This window comes from Oncorhynchus tshawytscha, linkage group LG15 (genome assembly GCF_018296145.1).
Source record: "Oncorhynchus tshawytscha isolate Ot180627B linkage group LG15, Otsh_v2.0, whole genome shotgun sequence".
NCBI classification, from domain to species: domain Eukaryota; kingdom Metazoa; phylum Chordata; class Actinopteri; order Salmoniformes; family Salmonidae; genus Oncorhynchus; species Oncorhynchus tshawytscha.
The window spans coordinates 40504378-40518489 of NC_056443.1; the positions used below are offsets into that span (position 1 = coordinate 40504378).

At 42.8% G+C, this 14112-nt stretch overlaps 1 protein-coding gene across 1 annotated transcript in view; it reads left to right on the forward strand.

The window, feature by feature from the left end:
* Nucleotides 1–7126: 7126 nt before the first annotated feature.
* The window catches only part of LOC112238239 (leucine-rich repeat and fibronectin type-III domain-containing protein 4-like), a gene marked incomplete at its 3' end in the record, with an annotated part of 61677 nt that continues 54691 nt past the window's right edge, over nt 7127–14112 (forward strand). Inside the window, exon 1 of the mRNA XM_042297836.1 lies at nt 7127–7218. The remainder of the gene's footprint in view (nt 7219–14112) is intronic.

Genomic DNA, 14112 nt, shown 5'->3' on the forward strand with positions numbered 1-14112 from the left:
TTGTGTGTTTGTGTGACTAGAATATGCCTGGGGTATTAGTTTCCATTTCATCAGTATGTGGTCTCACTGACCTATCAGCGACATGAATCAATCAATTAACTAACAAATCACAAGACTAGATACCACCAGTATTAGACAAGATACCACCAGTATTAGACTAAATACCACCAGTATAGACTAGATACCACCAGTATTAGACTAGATACCACCAGTATAGACTAGATACCACCAGTATTAGACTAGATACCACCAGTATAGACTAGATACCACCAGTATAGACTAGATACCACCAGTATAGACTAGATACCACCAGTATTAGACTAGATACCACCAGTATAGACTAGATACCACCAGTATAGACTAGATACCACCAGTATAGACTAGATACCACCAGTATAGACTAGATACCACCAGTATTAGACTAGATACCACCAGTATTACACTAGATACCACCAGTATTACACTAGATACCACCAGTATTACACTAGATACCACCAGTATTAGACTAGATACCACCAGTATAGACTAGATACCACCAGTATTACACTAGATACCACCAGTATTACACTAGATACCACCAGTATTACACTAGATACCACCAGTATTACACTAGATACCACCAGTATTACACTAGATACCACCAGTATTAGACTAGATACCACCAGTATAGACTAGATACCACCAGTATTAGACTAGATACCACCAGTATTAGACTAGATACCACCAGTATTAGACTAGATACCACCAGTAATACACTAGATACCACCAGCATTACACTAGATACCACCAGTATAGACTAGATACCACCAGTAATACACTAGATACCACCAGTATTAGACTAGATACCACCAGTATTAGACTAGATACCACCAGTATAGACTAGATACCACCAGTATAGACTAGATACCACCAGTATAGACTAGATACCACCAGTAATACACTAGATACCACCAGTATAGACTAGATACCACCAGTAATACACTAGATACCACCAGTAATACACTAGATACCACCAGTATTAGACTAGATACCACCAGTATAGACTAGATACCACCAGTATAGACTAGATACCACCAGTATAGACTAGATACCACCAGTAATACACTAGATACCACCAGTAATACACTAGATACCACCAGTATTAGACTAGATACCACCAGTATTAGACTAGATACCACCAGTATAGACTAGATACCACCAGTATTAGACTAGATACCACTAGTATTAGACTAGATACCACCAGTATAGACTAGATACCACCAGTATAGACTAGATACCACCAGTATTAGACTAGATACCACCAGTATAGACTAGATACCACCAGTATTAGACTAGATACCACTAGTATTAGACTAGATACCACCAGTATAGACTAGATACCACCAGTATAGACTAGATACCACCAGTATTAGACTAGATACCACCAGTATAGACTAGATACCACCAGTATAGACTAGATACCACCAGTATTAGACTAGATACCACCAGTATAGACTAGATACCACCAGTAATACACTAGATACCACCAGTATAGACTAGATACCACCAGTAATACACTAGATACCACCAGTATTAGACTAGATACCACCAGTATTAGACTAGATACCACCAGTATTAGACTAGATACCACTAGTATAGACTAGATACCACCAGTATTAGACTAGATACCACCAGTATTAGACTAGATACCACTAGTATAGACTAGATACCACCAGTAATACACTAGATACCACCAGTATTAGACTAGATACCACCAGTATTAGACTAGATACCACTAGTATAGACTAGATACCACCAGTATTAGACTAGATACCACCAGTATAGACTAGATACCACCAGTATTAGACTAGATACCACCAGTATTAGACTAGATACCACCAGTATAGACTAGATACCACCAGTATAGACTAGATACCACCAGTATTAGACTAGATACCACCAGTAATAGACTAGATACCACCAGTATTACACTAGATACCACCAGTATTAGACTAGATACCACCAGTATTAGACTAGATACCACTAGTATTAGACTAGATACCACCAGTATAGACTAGATACCACCAGTATAGACTAGATACCACCAGTATAGACTAGATACCACCAGTATAGACTAGATACCACCAGTATTAGACTAGATACCACCAGTATAGACTAGATACCACCAGTATTAGACTAGATACCACTAGTATTAGACTAGATACCACCAGTATAGACTAGATACCACCAGTATAGACTAGATACCACCAGTATTAGACTAGATACCACCAGTATAGACTAGATACCACCAGTATAGACTAGATACCACCAGTATTAGACTAGATACCAACAGTATAGACTAGATACCACCAGTAATACACTAGATACCACCAGTATAGACTAGATACCACCAGTAATACACTAGATACCACCAGTATTAGACTAGATACCACCAGTATTAGACTAGATACCACCAGTATTAGACTAGATACCACTAGTATAGACTAGATACCACCAGTAATACACTAGATACCACCAGTATTAGACTAGATACCACCAGTATTAGACTAGATACCACTAGTATAGACTAGATACCACCAGTATTAGACTAGATACCACCAGTATAGACTAGATACCACCAGTATTAGACTAGATACCACCAGTATTAGACTAGATACCACCAGTATAGACTAGATACCACCAGTATAGACTAGATACCACCAGTATTAGACTAGATACCACCAGTAATACACTAGATACCACCAGTAATACACTAGATACCACCAGTATAGACTAGATACCACCAGTATAGACTAGATACCACCAGTATTACACTAGATACCACCAGTATTAGACTAGATACCACCAGTATAGACTAGATACCACCAGTAATACACTAGATACCACCAGTATTAGACTAGATACCACCAGTAATACACTAGATACCACCAGTATTAGACTAGATACCACCAGTAATACACTAGATACCACCAGTATTAGACTAGATACCACCAGTAATACACTAGATACCACCAGTATTAGACTAGATACCACCAGTATAGACTAGATACCACCAGTATTAGACTAGATACCACCAGTAATACACTAGATACCACCAGTATAGACTAGATACCACCAGTATAGACTAGATACCACCAGTAATACACTAGATACCACCAGTATTAGACTAGATACCACCAGTATTAGACTAGATACCACCAGTATAGACTAGATACCACCAGTATTAGACTAGATACCACCAGTATAGACTAGATACCACCAGTATAGACTAGATACCACCAGTATTACACTAGATACCACCAGTATTACACTAGATACCACCAGTATTAGACTAGATACCACCAGTATAGACTAGATACCACCAGTATAGACTAGATATCACCAGTATTACACTAGATACCACCAGTATTACACTAGATACCACCAGTATTAGACTGGATACCACCAGTATAGACTAGATATCACCAGTATAGACTAGATACCACCAGTAATACACTAGATACCACCAGTATTAGACTAGATACCACCAGTATAGACTAGATACCACCAGTATAGACTAGATACCACCAGTATTACACTAGATACCACCAGTATTACACTAGATACCACCAGTATTAGACTAGATACCACCAGTATAGACTAGATACCACCAGTATAGACTAGATATCACCAGTATTACACTAGATACCACCAGTATTAGACTAGATACCACCAGTATAGACTAGATACCACCAGTATAGACTAGATATCACCAGTATTACACTAGATACCACCAGTATTGGTCCATCCTAATCTCCATTCATCCTAATCTCCATTCATCCTAATCTACCTCCATCCTAATCTCCATCCATCCTAATCTCCCTCCATCCTAATCTCCATCCATCCTAATCTCCATTCATCCTAATCTCCATTCCTCCTAATCTCCATTCATCCTAATCTCCATCCATCCTAATCTCCATTCATCCTAATCTCCATTCATCCTAATCTCCATTCATCCTAATCTCCATTCATCCTAATCTCCATCCATTTTCTACTTCCTTCCTTCACGCTTATCTATTTTCTTGCTTCTGCCTCTATCTCTACTTTCAGACTTCTCTTTTTTTTGTTTCTATCTAGGCACATGCATCTGTAGTCTCTCTCTCCCCCTCTCTCCCTCACTCCCTCTTTCTCTCTCACTCTATCCATCTTTTTTCTTTTTCACTTGCTCACTCCCCCTCACTCTCATTCCCTCCTCTCTCTCCTACCCACCCACCCTCGCTCCATCCCTCTACCTCTCCCACCCTCTCTCTCCGTCTCTCTCTGTATCAGTCAGTGTAGCCTGCACATGGTAAGCAGACACACACTCCTCTTCTCTCTCTTCTGTTGATGCTACAAATCCCACCATCCACCTGGAGAAAGACAAAAAAAATAGAGAGGAGTAAAACGATAGAGAGATAAGAGGATAAATGAAAACAGGAGGACTGCTGACAAGGAGGACAGGAAAAAACCTACAGAGGGAATTATCTCCACCGGTGTTTTTCCACGTTCCTCGTTTAACGTTTTCTTCCTCTCCTCTTCATCCCTCTCTTCTTCTTTACTCCGGGATTAAAATGAATTAAAATGCAATCTACGGACAGAGAGATCTGGACAGAGGTAGAGATGGAAGAAGGGATGAATAAAGAGAGAGGATTTGTTCTCTGAAGAGATTCTGAGCTGTACAGCTGGTGAGAGAACGAGAAAGACAGCGACAGAGCGAGAGAGCGAGAGTGAGAGAGAGAGCATGAGAGGGTTGCCTGTTTTTCCGAGTTGCAGCGTGTCACATGGACCGGGAGATACGGGAGAGAGGATACGACATTCTGGGATTCTGTGATTCCAAACGGAAGGATACGGTGAACTAGGTTTGTTTGATCTCTATAACCTTGTGAAGGAGTGAAAGGGAAAGGAGGAGTGGAGGAAGGGATGGAATGATATTTTAGTAAAATAACAGAAGGACTAGAGGTAAGGATGTGTTTGAAATGGAAAACACACAGATAGATTGAAATAGATATTGTAAGAAAAAGAGAGAGAGAGAAAGCGAGAGAGACAGAGAGAGATAGACAGAGAGAGAGAGAGCGAAAGCAAGAGAGAGAAAGCAAGAGAGAGAGCGAGAGAGAGAAAGCGAGAGAGAGAGTGAAAGCAAGAGAGAGAAAGCGAGAGAGAGAAAGAGAGAGAGAGACAGAGAGATAGACAGAGAGAGAGAGAGAGTGAAAGCGAGAGAGAGAAAGCAAGAGAGAGAGCGAGAGAGAGAAAGAGAGAGTGAGGCTAACTAGATTTTGTTGATAGAGGTGTCAGCTTTAGAGACATTTGATTGACAGCTGGGACAGGCAGGTGGGCAGTATTAAATCTTTGTCCCCAATGGCACCATATTCTCTATAAAGTCTACTACCCTGAGGGCTCTGGTCAAAAGCAGTACACTATGTAGGGAATTGGGAGCCAATTGGGTGGCGGACTTACAGTCTAGTTGACATTTCACCAAGATCAATATATTTTTTGAGAAACAAGGTCAACATGTCATGATTAACAGTGTTTGTGTGTATGTATGTGTGTGTGTGTGTATTTGACACACACACACACACACTGAGAGAGAGAGAGAGAGAGAGAGAGAGAGAGAGAGAGGTCGGAGTGGAGTGAGTGCTCCAGAGAGAAAAGATAATGGAAGTCCAAATCGTTTGTATTTATTTAGTACTGGGCTTTCAGACTGTCTGCACACACACACACGCACACGCGTGCGCGCACACACACACACGCACAAGTGCGCGTAGACACACACACACACACACACACACACACACACACACACACACACACACACACACACACACACACACACACACACACACACACACACACACACACACATGATTTTTTCTCCTGCTCTATTACAGATGAACAACAACAAGAACCACCTCCTTCCTCTTTCTATCCGGCTCGTGATTCGACCCACCAAGGGAACCAGGAACCAGGAACCAGGAATCAGGAACCAGGAACCAGGAACCAGGAACCAGGAACAAGGAACAGGAACCAGGAACCAGGAACCAGGAACCAGGAACAGGAACCAGGAACAGGAATCTTCGGTGGTGAAAAACATCATGTATTATTATATACAATATGAAGAAGGAATATTCCAGAAAAGTTTACGGTACTGGGATGTGGAATAGAAGAGGGCTGCTGACAGACGGAGGAAACGACTGAAGGAAAGGAGGAGAGAGACAGAGGAGAGGGAAGAAACGACTGAAGGAAAGGAGGAGTGAGACAGAGGAGAGGGAGGAAACGACTGAAGGAAAGGAGAGAGAGAGACAGAGGAGAGGGAGGAAACGACTGAAGGAAAGGAGAGAGAGACAGAGGAGAGGGAGGAAACGACTGAAGGAAAGAGAGAGAGAGAGACAGAGGAGAGGGAGGAAACGACTGAAGGAAAGGAGAGAGAGAGACAGAGAAGAGGGAGGAAACGACTGAAGGAAAGGAGAGACAGAGACAGAGGAGAGGGAGGAAACGACTGAAGGAAAGGAAAGAGAGAGACAGAGGAGAGGGAGGAAACGACTGAAGGAAAGGAGAGAGAGAGACAGAGGAGAGGGAGGAAACGACTGAAGGAAAGGAGAGAGAGAGACAGAGGAGAGGGAGGAAACGACTGAAGGAAAGGAGAGACAGAGACTGAGGAGAGGGAGGAAACGACTGAAGGAAAGGAGAGAGAGAGACAGAGGAGAGGGAGGAAAGAGATTGACATACTGCCCGATCGAGATCTGTCTATCCTACGTTCCATGATATCACAAGATTCCCCTAACAGGATATGGCAAACAGGAAAGACTGCTCCTCATTTAGTGAGTTTCTGAATAATGAGATTGAATGGGAGTGAAAATATTTTTCTTCCCCTGGAACTAAACGATATAATGGGATCGTGGAGTGTGTGACTCAGACCACAAATTCCCCTCTTTGATGTGTGTTGGAAGGAGACATATTTTGTACAGACACAGCTGATACACACAGGAGAAAACTCCTGGAGCTGGACAGCTGATAACCACAGGAGAAAACACCTGGAGCTGGACAGCTGATAACCACAGGAGAAAACACCTGGAGCTGGACAGCTGATAACCACAGGAGAAAACTCCTGGAGCTGGACAGCTGATAACCACAGGAGACAACACCTGGAGCTGGACAGCTGATCTGGAAGATGATTTGGAGCTTGGTGTGACACTGACAGAAAAGGTAAAGTATGACTGTTACACACACACACACACACACACACACACACACACACACACACACACACACACACACACACACACACACACACACACACACACACACACACACACACACACACACACACACACACACACACACACACACACAGACACTCACACTCTCTCACACACACACACACACACACACACACACACACACACACACACACACACACACACACACACACACACACACACACACACACACACACACACACACACACACACACACACACACACACACACACACAGACACTCACACACACACACACACACACACACACATCCGCTACACACACACACACACAAACACACACACACACACACTCACGGACACACACACATCCGCTACACACACACACACACACACACACACACACACACACACACACTCACGGACACACACACATCCGCTACACACACACACACACACACACACACAAACACACACACGGACACACACACATCAGCTACACAAACACAAACCAAACTAAATAAAAAACAGATGTGCAATCACAAATCAAATCAAAGTTTACTTGTCACGTGCGACGAATACAACCTTAAAGTGAAATGCTGAATACAACAGGTGTAGTAGACCTTACAGTGACATGCTGAATACAACAGGTGTAGCAGACCTTACAGTGAAATGCTGAATACAACAGGTGTAGTAGACCGTACAGTGAAATGCTGAATACAACAGGTGTAGTAGACCTTACAGTGAAATGCTGAATACAACAGGTGTAGTAGACCTTACAGTGAAATGCTGAATACAACAGGTGTAGTAGACCTTACAGTGAAATGCTGAATACAACAGGTGTAGTAGACCTTACAGTGAAATGCTGAATACAACAGGTGTAGTAGACCTTACAGTGAAATGCTGAATACAACAGGTGTAGTAGACCTTACAGTGAAATGTAGACCTTACAGTGACATGCTGAATACAACAGGTGTAGTAGACCGTGTAGTAGACCGTACAGTGAAATGCTGAATACAACAGGTGTAGTAGACCTTAAAGTGAAATGCTGAATACAACAGGTGTAGTAGACCTTAAAGTGAAATGCTGAATACAACAGGTGTAGTAGACCTTAAAGTGAAATGCTGAATACAACAGGTGTGGTAGACCTCACAGTGAAATGCTGAATACAACAGGTGTAGTAGACCTCACAGTGAAATGCTGAATACAACAGGTGTAGTAGACCTTACAGTGACATGCTGAATACAACAGGTGTAGTAGACCTTACAGTGAAATGCTGAATACAACAGGTGTAGTAGACCTTACAGTGAAATGCTGAATACAACAGGTGTAGTAGACCTTACAGTGAAATGCTGAATACAACAGGTGTAGTAGACCTTACAGTGACATGCTGAATACAACAGGTGTAGTAGACCTCACAGTGAAATGCTGAATACAAGTCATTAACCAACAATGCAGTTTTAAGAAAATACCTAAAAAAAACAATGTTTTAAGTAAGAGATAAGAAAAACAAATAATTAGATATGGAGCCTATCCTAACTAACAGATCTAGGATCAGATAATATAGATCAGAGATTTATAGCCTATCACTAACTAACAGATCTAGGATCAGATAATATAGATCAGAGATATGGAGCCTATCACTAACTAACAGATCTAGGATCACATAATATAGATCAGATATTTATAGCCTATCACTAACTAACAGATCTAGGATCAGATAACATAGATCAGAGATATGGAGCCTATCACTAACTAACAGATCTAGGATCAGATTTAAACTGTGTGGTTCAAGCCCTGAATGCTGATTTTAACCTTAATAAATAATAAAACTTACAGGCTCTCACCAATAGTGTGAAAAAAGGTATTAGGTGGATAATAAGAAGGTAAAGAAATAAAACAACTGTAAAAAGACTGAGTCAGCGAGGCTATAAACAGTAGAGAGGCTATATACAGTAGAGAGGCTATAAACAGTAGCGAGGCTATAAACAGTAGAGAGGCTATATACAGTAGAGAGGCTATATACAGTAGGGAGGCTATAAACAGTAGAGAGGCTATAAACAGTAGAGAGGCTATAAACAGTAGAGAGGCTATATACAGTAGAGAGGCTATAAACAGTAGCGAGGCTATAAACAGTAGAGAGGCTATAAACAGTAGAGAGGCTATATACAGTAGAGAGGCTATATACAGTAGGGAGGCTATAAACAGTAGAGAGGCTATAAACAGTAGAGAGGCTATAAACAGTAGAGAGGCTATATACAGTAGAGAGGCTATAAACAGTAGCGAGGCTATAAACAGTAGAGAGGCTATAAACAGTAGAGAGGCTATATACAGTAGAGAGGCTATAAACAGTAGAGAGGCTATATACAGTAGAGAGGCTATAAACAGTAGAGAGGCTATAAACAGTAGAGAGGCTATAAACAGTAGAGAGGCTATAAACAGTAGAGAGGCTATATACAGTAGAGAGGCTATAAACAGTAGAGAGGCTATAAACAGTAGAGAGGCTATATACAGTAGAGAGGCTATAAACAGTAGAGAGGCTATAAACAGTAGAGAGGCTATATACAGTAGAGAGGCTATATACAGTAGAGAGGCTATAAACAGTAGAGAGGCTATATACAGTAGAGAGGCTATAAACAGTAGAGAGGCTATAAACAGTAGAGAGGCTATATACAGTAGAGAGGCTATAAACAGTAGAGAGGCTATATACAGTAGAGAGGCTATATAGAGTAGAGAGGCTATAAACAGTAGAGAGGCTATATACAGTAGAGAGGCTATATACAATAGATAGGCTATATACAGTAGAGAGGCTATATACAGTAGAGAGGCTATATACAGTAGAGAGGCTATATACAGTAGAGAGGCTATATACAGTAGAGAGGCTATATACAGTAGAGAGGCTATATACAGTAGAGAGGCTATATACAGTAGAGAGGCTATATACAGTAGAGAGGCTATATACAGTAGAGAGGCTATATACAGTAGAGAGGCTATAAACAGTAGAGAGACTATATACAGTAGAGAGGCTATATACAGTAGAGAGGCTATAAACAGTAGAGAGACTATATACAGTAGAGAGGCTATATACAGTTGAGAGGCTATATACAGTAGAGAGGCTATAAACAGTAGAGAGGCTATATACAGTAGAGAGGCTATAAACAGTAGAGAGGCTATATACAGTAGAGAGGCTATATACAGTAGAGAGGCTATAAACAGTAGAGAGGCTATATACAGTAGAGAGGCTATATACAGTAGAGAGGCTATAAACAGTAGAGAGGCTATATACAGTAGGGAGGCTATAAACAGTAGAGAGGCTATAAACAGTAGAGAGGCTATAAACAGTAGAGAGGCTATATACAGTAGAGAGGCTATAAACAGTAGCGAGGCTATAAACAGTAGAGAGGCTATAAACAGTAGAGAGGCTATATACAGTAGAGAGGCTATAAACAGTAGAGAGGCTATAAACAGTAGAGAGGCTATATACAGTAGAGAGGCTATAAACAGTAGAGAGGCTATAAACAGTAGAGAGGCTATAAACAGTAGAGAGGCTATAAACAGTAGAGAGGCTATAAACAGTAGAGAGGCTATAAACAGTAGCGAGGCTATAAACAGTAGAGAGGCTATAAACAGTAGAGAGGCTATAAACAGTAGAGAGGCTATAAACAGTAGCGAGGCTATAAACAGTAGAGAGGCTATAAACAGTAGCGAGGCTATAAACAGTAGCGAGGCTATAAACAGTAGCGAGGCTATAAACAGTAGCGAGGCTATATACAGTAGAGAGGCTATAAACAGTAGCGAGGCTATAAACAGTAGAGAGGCTATATACAGTAGCGAGGCTATAAACAGTAGCTAGGCTATAAACAGTAGAGAGGCTATATACAGTAGAGAGGCTATAAACAGTAGAGAGGCTATAAACAGTAGCGAGGCTATAAACAGTAGAGAGGCTATAAACAGTAGAGAGGCTATAAACAGTAGCGAGGCTATAAACAGTAGCGAGGCTATAAACAGTAGAGAGGCTATATACAGTAGCGAGGCTATAAACAGTAGCGAGGCTATAAACAGTAGCGAGGCTATAAACTGTAGCGAGGCTATAAACAGTAGCGAGGCTATAAACAGTAGAGAGGCTATAAACAGTAGCGAGGCTATAAACAGTAGAGAGGCTATAAACAGTAGAGAGGCTATAAACAGTAGTGAGGCTATAAACATTAGCGAGGCTATAAACAGTAGCGAGGCTATAAACAGTAGAGAGGCTATAAACAGTAGCGAGGCTATAAACAGTAGCGAGGCTATAAACAGTAGAGAGGCTATAAACAGTAGCGAGGCTATAAACAGTAGCGAGGCTATAAACATTAGCGAGGCTATAAACAGTAGAGAGGCTATAAACAGTAGAGAGGCTATATACAGTAGAGAGGCTATAAACAGTAGCGAGGCTATAAACAGTAGCGAGGCTATAAACAGTAGAGAGGCTATAAACATTAGCGAGGCTATATACAGTAGAGAGGCTATAAACAGTAGCGAGGCTATAAACAGTAGCGAGGCTATAAACAGTAGCGAGGCTATAAACAGTAGAGAGGCTATAAACAGTAGGCTATAAACAGTAGCGAGGCTATAAACACATGTATTTCTAGGTTGTTGTTGTCTTGCGGCCGGGTCTGTTGTTCTGCGGCCGGGACTGTCTGTTGTTCTGCTGCCGGGTCTGTTGTTTTGCTGCCGGGTCTGTTGTCCTGCTGCCGGGTCTGTTGTCCTGCTGCCGGGTCTGTTGTTCTGCGGCCGGGTCTGTTGTTCTGCGGCCGGGTCTGTTGTTCTGCGGCCGGGTCTGTTGTCCTGCGGCCGGGTCTGTTGTCCTGCTGCCGGGTCTGTTGTTCTGCGGCCGGGTCTGTTGTCCTGCTGCCGGGTCTGTTGTCCTGCTGCCGGGTCTGTTGTTCTGCGGCCGGGTCTGTTGTTCTGCGGCCGGGTCTGTTGTCCTGCGGCCGGGTCTGTTGTTCTGCGGCCGGGTCTGTTGTTCTGCGGCTCTCTCTCTTTTCCACCCCTGGTGTATTTCTAGGTTGCTGTGCTTTTCTTCTGGGTTTGGGTTTTGCCCACAAAAGGACTTATGCTGAATTACTATAATTTTTTTAAGGGGAAATGTTTTTTTTGTTTTAAATATAATTTTTAAATATCTACAGTACTAATGTGGGAATAGAGATGGTATAGACATGGAGGGTGGATTGAACAGAAGGAAAATAGAGAGACAGAGAGATGAAGGGATAGAAGGATGGAAAGATGGGTAATTAAGTGATTGATGAACAGCAGGTTACTGGTGAAGAGAACAAGCTGTCACCATGACAACCACGCAGAGAGAGAGGAGAGGAGAAAGGGGGAGAGCGCGAGAGAGAGAGAGAGAGATAGAGAAGGTGAGAGAGGGAGGGGGAGAGAGAGAGAGAGAGAGAGGGTGAGAGAGGGAGGGGAGAAGTAGAGAGAAAGACATAGGAGAAGGGGAAGAGAGAGCGGGGGAGAGGGAGAGAGAGAGAAGGGGGAGAGAGAGACAGAGAGAGAGAGAGGGTGAGAGAGGGAGGGGAGAAGTAGAGAGAAAGACAGGAGAAGGGGAAGAGAGAGCGGGGGGAGAGGGAGAGAGAGAGAAGGAGAGAGAGAAGGGGGAGAGAGAGGCAGAGAGAGCGAAGGGGGAGAGAGAGGCAGAGAGAGAGAAGGGGGAGAGAGAAGCAGAGATAGAGAAGGGGGATGTCAAATGAAATCAAATATTATTCTTCACATGCTTCGTAATGTTTACGGACCAACAACGCAGAGAGAAAGAAAATAGAGAAATAATAGGAAAGTAAAACACTCAATACAATTTATAATAGATGAACAACGAGTGACGATAAATTGGTGCTCGGCGCACAAGTAAATGTACGAGGTAATTGAGGTAGATTTGGTCATATAACTATGAATAAAGTGATAGGTAGTAAACAGTAGCAGCAGCGTATGTGATGAGTCAAAATGCAAAAAGGGTCATCGCAGATAGTTCGGTCAGTTATTTGGTTAACTATTTTAATAGAGGCCGTGGATGGCTGGGAGTTCGGCCCTCTGGGCCGTCCCTTATTACCCTCTGTAGAGCCTTGAAGTCGGATACCTAGCAGTTGCCAAACAGTACTGCAGACAGCCAAGAGGCTCTCGATGGTGCAGCTGTAGAACTGTAGATTTGACGGCCCGTGCCAAATCTATTCAGCCTCCTGAGGGGAAGAGGCGTTGTCGTGCTCTCTTCACGACTGTGTTGGTGTGTGCGGGCCAAGGATAGATCCTTAGTGATGTGGACACCGAGGAACTTGAAGCTCTCGACCTTCTCCACTACAGCCCCATCGATGTGTGATGTGGGCGTGCTTGGCCCTTGGGCGTGGGCGTGCTTGGCCCTCTATTTCCATTCTTTGATGTTGAGTGAGAGGTTGTTGTCCTGGCACCACACTGCCAGGTCTCTGACCTCCTCCCTATAGGCTGTCTCATCGTTGTCAGTGAACAGGCCTACCACTGCTGTGTCGTCAGCAAACTTAATGAGTTGTTGGAGTCGTGTTTGGCCACGCAGTCATGGGTGAACAGGGAGTAAAGGAGGGGACTAAGGACACACCCCTGAGAGGCCCATGTTGAGGATCAGCGTGGTGGATGTGTTGCTACCTTCCCTCACCACCTGGGGGCGGCACGTCAGGAAGTCCAGGATCCAGTTGCAGAGGGAGGTGTTTAGTCCCAGGGTCTTTAGCTTAGTGATGAGCTTGGAGGCCACTATGGTGTTGAACGCTGAGCTGTAGTCAATTGGTATTGGTATTTGGTATGAATAGGGAGGGTGAATGTAATCTAAGAGGAATGGAGGATATATGTATTCTAGGAGGAATAGAGGATATATGTAATCCAGGA